Here is a 7,579-nt window from a genome sequence, read left to right on the forward strand (position 1 = left end):
CTACTGGGTACATAACAAAATGAAGGCAAAATACAGATGTTCTTTGAAGCCAACGAGAAGAAAGACACAACATACCAGAATCTCTGGGACACATTTAAAGCAGTGTCTAAAGGGAAATTTATAGCACTAAATGCCCACAAGAGAAAGCAGGAAAGATCTAAAATTGACACCCTAACATCACGTTTAAAAGAACTAGAGAAGCAAGAGCAAACACATTCAAAAGCTAGCAGAAGGCAAGAAATAACTAAGATCAGAACAGAACTGAAGGAGATGGAGACACAAAAAAACCCTTCAAAAAGTCAATGAATCCAGGAGCTGGTTTTTTGAAAAGATCAACAAAACTGATAGAGCACTAGTAAGACTAATAAAGAAAAAAAGAGAGAAGAATCAAATAGATGCAATAAGAAGTGATAAAGGGGATATCACCACCAATCCCTCAGAAATACAAACTAACATCAGAGAATACTATAAACACCTCTATGCAAATAAACTAGAAAATCTAGAAGAAATGGATAAATTCCTGGACACATACACCCTCCCAAGACCTGTCTCTTATACACATCTAGATGTGTATAAGAGACAGTGACCCAGCCATCCCATTACTGGGTATATACCCAAAAGATTATAAATCATGCTGCTATCAAGACATGCACACATATGTTTATTACTGCACTATTCACAATAGAAAAGACTTGGAACCAACCCAAATGTCCACCAATGATAGACTGGATTAAGAAAATATGGCACATATATGCCATGGAATACTATGCAGCCATAAAAAAAGATGAGTTCATGTCCTTTGTAGGGACATGGATGAAGATGGAAACCATCATTCTCAGCAAACTATCACAACAACAGAAAACCAAACACTGCATGTTCTCACTCACAGGTGGGAATTGAACATTGAGAACACTTGGACACAGCAAGGGGAACATCACACACAGGTGCCTGTTGTGGGTTGGTGGGAGGTGGGGAGGGATAGCATTAGGAGATATACCTAATGTAAAGGACAAGTTAATGGGTGCAGCACACCAACATGGCACATATATACATATGTAACAAACCTGCACGTTGTGCACATGTACCCTAGAACTTAAAGTATAATAAAAAAAAAATAGAAAAGAAAAAGAAAACCTTGCTATTGTACATTTTTTCACTACCCCTTTAAAATGTTTATAAATTGTCTCCAAGTCTCTTGGCAGTTTTACAACCAAATAAATGTCTTTTTCAATTACCTGGGAACTATCTCTTTGAAATGTATACAATGAAAGCAACAGTGCCCTATGTCCCAGTCTCTGTAAGAGGGTAGGAACCTAACCTGATCAACACCAATTAGCCAACATGGATGGCGAGAGCACAGAAAAAAAAAAAAAAAATTACAGACTCAGTAATAACCAAATGTGATATCCACATCTCATTGACCAATCTCTTCTCTCCAATACTTTTCACTCATTCACCTAAACATTCCACATTTTGTTGCAGCAGGATTGAATTCAGTCTTTCTTCCCAGTTGCAGTAGTCTGGAAAAAAGTTTTCCTTCCCTGTTTAATTTGCCCAGTAAAATTTTTACTGTGACAGAATTTAAAGGACCCAGCACTTGAAGGACCCAGCACTTAAAATGCCTAAGAGGGAATGTCAGCAAACTTTAACTTTTTACAAAATATACAGAGAATAGTAATACAATGGAAAGAGCTCAGGTTGCATATACCTGGAAATTTCTGTTCAGAGGTTTTCAGAAGTAATTGTTCAGATATTTGGGTCACGGAAAAGGAGAGCAGGAAGCATTTGGTTTCCTATATATGTGTCTCAGTTCGCATTCGGCAGAAGTATGCCCAGGAGCAAGAATTCAGGTGCAAGTAGCTTGTTTAGGACTTAAAAGAAACACCAGTGGTAGAAGAGTGAGACTAGAAGAAAGGCAGCCAAGATAAATTATCTTTCTAAACAACCTACCACTGTGGGTGCTTCAGGTTAATACCTCATGGAAAACTGTGGAAGCCAATGGAAAACACACCAGAAAAGCTGGGAGAGACCTAGGGTATTTGTGCACCATCTCATTTTAGATGCTGTTTGGAAGTTGAGAGTATTAATTCCCAGTACTTCTTTCTGCAAGGCAGGCAGATAAAGCCATCTTGAGGAAAGGCTTGGCAAAGGAACATGTAGGGGAGGTAAAGGAAATCCACAAGAACAGTGAATCAGGTCCCGGCCCTTGGAGAAGCCGACAGTGAAACTGCAGGAGTGATAGGGTATGGGTCAGACACATACACAGTCAACTACACTGTGTTAATACATGTTACTTCTAGAAAAGAATACCATGGTCAAAACATTTTGGGGAAAATTTGGGTTAATCAAATATTAATTGGTTTATTTATTTTATGACTTCTCAGATATTTTAGGATATGAATTTGAATGTACCTTGCATAGCTTTAAGATAAGAATATCATGCTAAAATTTCTCAGCTGTTTTGGTGGGTGCCTCTAGTTGGATTAGTGCATATAGTGCACTTAACATACTTTGAGAATCACCAATCCAATTTATTTGCCAAATGTTACTAATGAGAAAAATTAGATCCATATTAGTGACATTTAAAAGTGAAGCAGTGTTTACAGAGATTAGTATAACTGCCAAGGATTAAGGTAATAGGAAGCCAGAATGTGTGATAGAAGATTCCAGTGATACATAATATTGTTGATACCTTCTTAATTCTCATTCTATCTATTCTTCTAATTACATTACTACAGTGTCTATATTTTCTGAAACCAGAATTTAAAGTATAGACATATAATGTCAGAGTTAATAATTTCTTGCAACTTTCTTTTTAATTAAACCGATCTTGCATGTTTTATTTTCAAAACAAGTGATGTGAAAATCCTACCTCACCTCAAAAGAAAACTTGTAACTCTATTTTTCATCCACTATCCCTATGGGGACATTAAGCATACAGTACTCCTTAAATTTTACCAGGTGAGTGAACTGAAGCCTCACATGCTTGGTTTACTCTGGGTGATAGAAAGAGGCAGATTCACAACTCGGATTGTGTCAGGATTCATATTCTGAACTTTTGACCCGAGGTCTGGTGCTGATCCTTACAATCTTCTTGCCATCTCAAAATTTGTCAGGTAATGTTTTGGTCTATTTTTATTGGGGTTATGGCTAGTGAGCCTGAGTTATGAGTTTCTTGGTTGGATGAAGTGGCTCACACCTGTAACCCCAGCACTTTGGGAGGCTGAGGCTGTTGGATCAACTGAGGTCAGGAGTTTGAGACCAGCATGGTAAACATGGTGAAACACTGTCTCTACTAAAAAATATAAAAATTACCTGAGCATGGTGGTGCATGCCTGCAATCCCAGCTACTCAAGAGGCTGAGGCATGAGAATGGCTTCGACCCAGGAGGCGGAGGTCGCAGTGAGATGAGATTGCGCCACTGTACTCCAGCTTGAGCAACAGAATGAGACTCTGTCTCAAAGAAAAAAAAATAGCGTAGCTAATGAAAATGTTGCAATGAAAATAAAAATAAAAAGTCTCAAAATGCAATTTGTCAATATGATAAAATGTACTCCCCTCTATAACTTTAAATTCACTTTTGGATTATGTTATTAGTACTGTTATGTAGTGAGAGAAGCTTGAGCTTAAGATGTTTCCAAGGCTGGAATTCAGTGCTCTTTAATTTAAAAAAAAAAATACTACTGGAAACTTTCAATCAGAAATCTTCATGTGTGTGGAAACTTCTGGAACGGAACTCATGCTAAAGTAAACAGGAACTTTTTCAGACAGGCTTTTCCTAGTTAAGAGTCTTAGTCGTCTGTTCATAGGGGCCATTTTAGAATACCCTGTGGATTGTTTACTGGTAGTGACTCCCTATATATCTCTCTTTGGGATTATATATGCCTTATATAGGGAATAAAAAAGACTTGGCAAGAAAAACCACAAGAACAAAAATAGAAATACCCATTTTACCTGAGATCTAATTCAATATGTGAGGAAACAAGCAGTACTTTTTAATGGTCCTGAGAAGAAACTTAGGACAGAAAATGGATAAAGGTGGTTTGGACTTCTCATAATAGGGTTTCTTTTGGTTAGGGATTTTTGAAATATTCATTATATTAACACAGTGGTTACACTACAGAAACAATACAAAACAAAACAAAACAGAACAAAAAAGCCGAGGTTAGAAGAGAAATAAAATGACCATCATCAAATGGCATCTAAATTGGACAGGGGTGGTGGCTCATACCTGTAATTCCAGCAATTTGAGAGGCTGAGACGGATGGATCACTTGAGGCCAGGAGTTTGAGACCAGCCTGGCCAACATGGCAAAATCCTATCTCTACTAAAAATGCAAAAAGTAGCTGTGTGGTCGTACACAGCTATAATCCCAGCTACTTGGGAGGCTGAGGGACGAAAATAGCTTGAACCCTGTAGGTGGAGGTTGCAGAGAACCAAGATCATGCCATTGCACTCCAGCCTGGGTAAAACAGTGAGACTCTGTCTCGAAAAAAAAAAAAACAAAAAAAAAAAACAAAACAAAAAAACAAAACTAAATTATTCCAGAAATACTTCAGCAGGAGATTATACGAGAAGCTGAGTACCCAATTTTCACATTGGTCATGAAACACAAGTTATAATAATAACCGTAATGAAAATATTGATGCATATTTAGACAACTTGCAGTTTATATAATGGGTTATGCTCATCTTTAACTTCAAGTTAGTTAGGTTGCCTTTGGAAGGCAACTTATAGTTATTTTGGTACTGTTGTCACATTTCTGAACCCAATTACCTCAGATTATTTTTGGTTATAGAGGAAATGAATTTCAAATAAATGCTTATCTCATAACTACTTGCAAGTCACTAAACTATTACCATGTGTTATTATAATGCTTCTGATTGGATATTTAAGGTTCTTAATGTTGGCAAACTCAACATTCACAAAAGATGACTGATATATGGTATTACCTCTTATTTTATAAAACTGAGGCAAAAGTATTTAAGAGTTTTTTTTGTTTGTTTGGTTTAATTTTTTGTTTTGTTTTTTTCAAGAATAACCACTATACAAAGGAAAGAATGAAAACTGAAACTCCCACCAGGCCTGCCTTGCAGGAGCTCCTGAGGAAGTACAAAATATGGAAAGGAAAAACTGGTATCAGCCACTGCAAAACCACCAAAAATATAAAGACCAATGATACTATGAAAAAACTGCTTCTACTAGTGTGCAAAATAACCAGCTAGCGTCATGATGACAGGAACAAATTCACATATAACAATATTAACCTTAAATGTAAATGGGCAAAATTCCCCAATGAAAAGACACAGACTGGCAAATTGGATAAAGAGTCAAGACCCAATGGTGTGCTGTATTCAGGAGACCCATCTCACATGAAAAGACACAAATGAAGGAATATTTGCCAAGCAAATGGAAAGCAAAAAACAAGCAAACAAAACAAAAACAAAAACAAAACAAAAAAACAGAGGTCACAATCCTAATCTCTGATAAACGGACTTTAAACCAACAAAGATCAAAAAAGACAAAGAAGGGAATTACATAATGGCAAAGGAATCAATACAACAAGAAGAGCTAACTATCCTAAATATATATGCACCCAATACAGGAGCACTCATCTTCAAAAAACAAGTTCTTAGAGACTTACAAAGAGACTTAACTCCCACACAATAATAGATCTGTCTAATGTCAATATTAAGACAGATCAAAGAGACAGAAAATTAACAAGAATATTCAGGACATTAACTCAGCTCTGGATCAAGTGGACCTAATAGACATCTACAGAACTCTCACTCCAAATCAACAGAATATACAGTCTTCTCAGCACCACATAGCACTTATTCTAAAATCGACCACATAATTGGAAGTAAAACACTCCTCAGCAAATGCAAAAGAACAGAAATTAAAACAAACAGTCTCTCAGACCACAGTGCAATCAAATTAGAATTCAGGATTAAGAAACCCACTTAAAACCACCCAACTACATGGAAATTGAACAACCTGCTCCCAAATGAGTCCTGGGTAAATAACGAAATTAAGGCAGAAATCAAGAAGTTCTTTGACACCAATGAGAACAAAGACACAACGTACCAGAATCTCTGGGACACAGCCAAAGCAGTGTTTAGAGGGAAATTGATAGCACTAATTGTGCACATCAGAAAGCTGGAACGATCTCAAATCAACACCCTAACATCACAATTAAAAGAACTAGAAAAGCAAGAACAAACAAATCCAAACGCTAGCAGAAGACAAGAAATAACTAAGATATGAGCAGAACTGAAGGACATAGAGACATGAAAAATCCTTCAAAAAATCAGTGAACCTAGGAGGTGGTTTTTTGAAAAGATTAACAAAATAGATAGACTTCCAGGCAGACTAATAAAGAGAAAAAGATAGAAGAATCCAATAGACACAATAAAAAATGATAAAGGGGATATCACCACTGACCCCACAGAAATACAAACTACCATCAGAGAATACTATATAAACACCTCTATGCAAATAAACTAGAGAATCTAGAAGACATGGATAAATTCCTGGACACATACACCCTCCAAAGACTAAACCTGGAAGAAGTTGAATCCCTGAATAGACTAACAACAAGTTCTGAAATTGGGGCAGTAATTCATAGCCTACCAACCAAACAAAGCCCAGGACCAGATGGATTCATAGCCGAATTCTACCAGAGGTACAAAGAGAAATTTGTACCATTCTCTTTGAAACTTGCAAACAATTGAAAAGAAGGGACTCCAACCTAACTCATTTTATGAGTCCAGCATCTTCCTGATATCAACATCTGCCAGACACACACACACACACACACACACACATACCCCTTCAGGCCAGTATCCCCAATGAACATTGATGTGAAAATCCTCAATAAAATACCTGCAAACCGAATCCAGTGGCACATCAATAAGCTTATCCTCCACTCTCAAGTCAGCTTTATCCCTGGGATGCAAGGTTTGTTCAACATATGCAAATCAATAAATGTGATTCATCACATAAACAGAATCAATGACAAAAACCACATAATTATCTCAATAGATGCAGAAAAGGCCTTGAATAAAGTGCAACATCCCGTCATGTGAAAAACTCTCAATAAGCTAGGTATTAATGGAACATATCTCAAAATAATAAGAGCTATTTATGGCAAACCCACAGCCAATATCATACTGAATGGAAAAAAGCTGGAAGCATTCCTTTTGAAACGCAGCACGAGACAAGGATGCCCTCTCTCACAACTCCTATTCAACATAGTATTGGAAGTTCTGGCCAGGGCAATCATGCAAGAGAAAGAAATAAACATATTCAAACATGAAGAGAGGAAGTCAAGTTGTCTCTGTTTGCAGATGACATGATTCTGTATTTAGAAAACCCCATGATCTCAGTGCAAAAATTCCTTAAGCTGTTAAACAACTTCAGCAAAGTCTCAGGATACAAAATCAATGTATAAAAATCACAAACATTCCTATACACAAACAATAGACAAGCAGAGAACCAAATCATGAATGCATTCCCATTCACAATTGCTAAAAAGAGAATAAAATACCTAGGAATACTGCTAACAAGGGATGTGAAA

The sequence above is a fragment of the Mandrillus leucophaeus genome, unplaced genomic scaffold, assembly GCF_000951045.1.
Source record: "Mandrillus leucophaeus isolate KB7577 unplaced genomic scaffold, Mleu.le_1.0 Scaffold1340, whole genome shotgun sequence".
In the NCBI taxonomy this organism is placed as follows: domain Eukaryota; kingdom Metazoa; phylum Chordata; class Mammalia; order Primates; family Cercopithecidae; genus Mandrillus; species Mandrillus leucophaeus.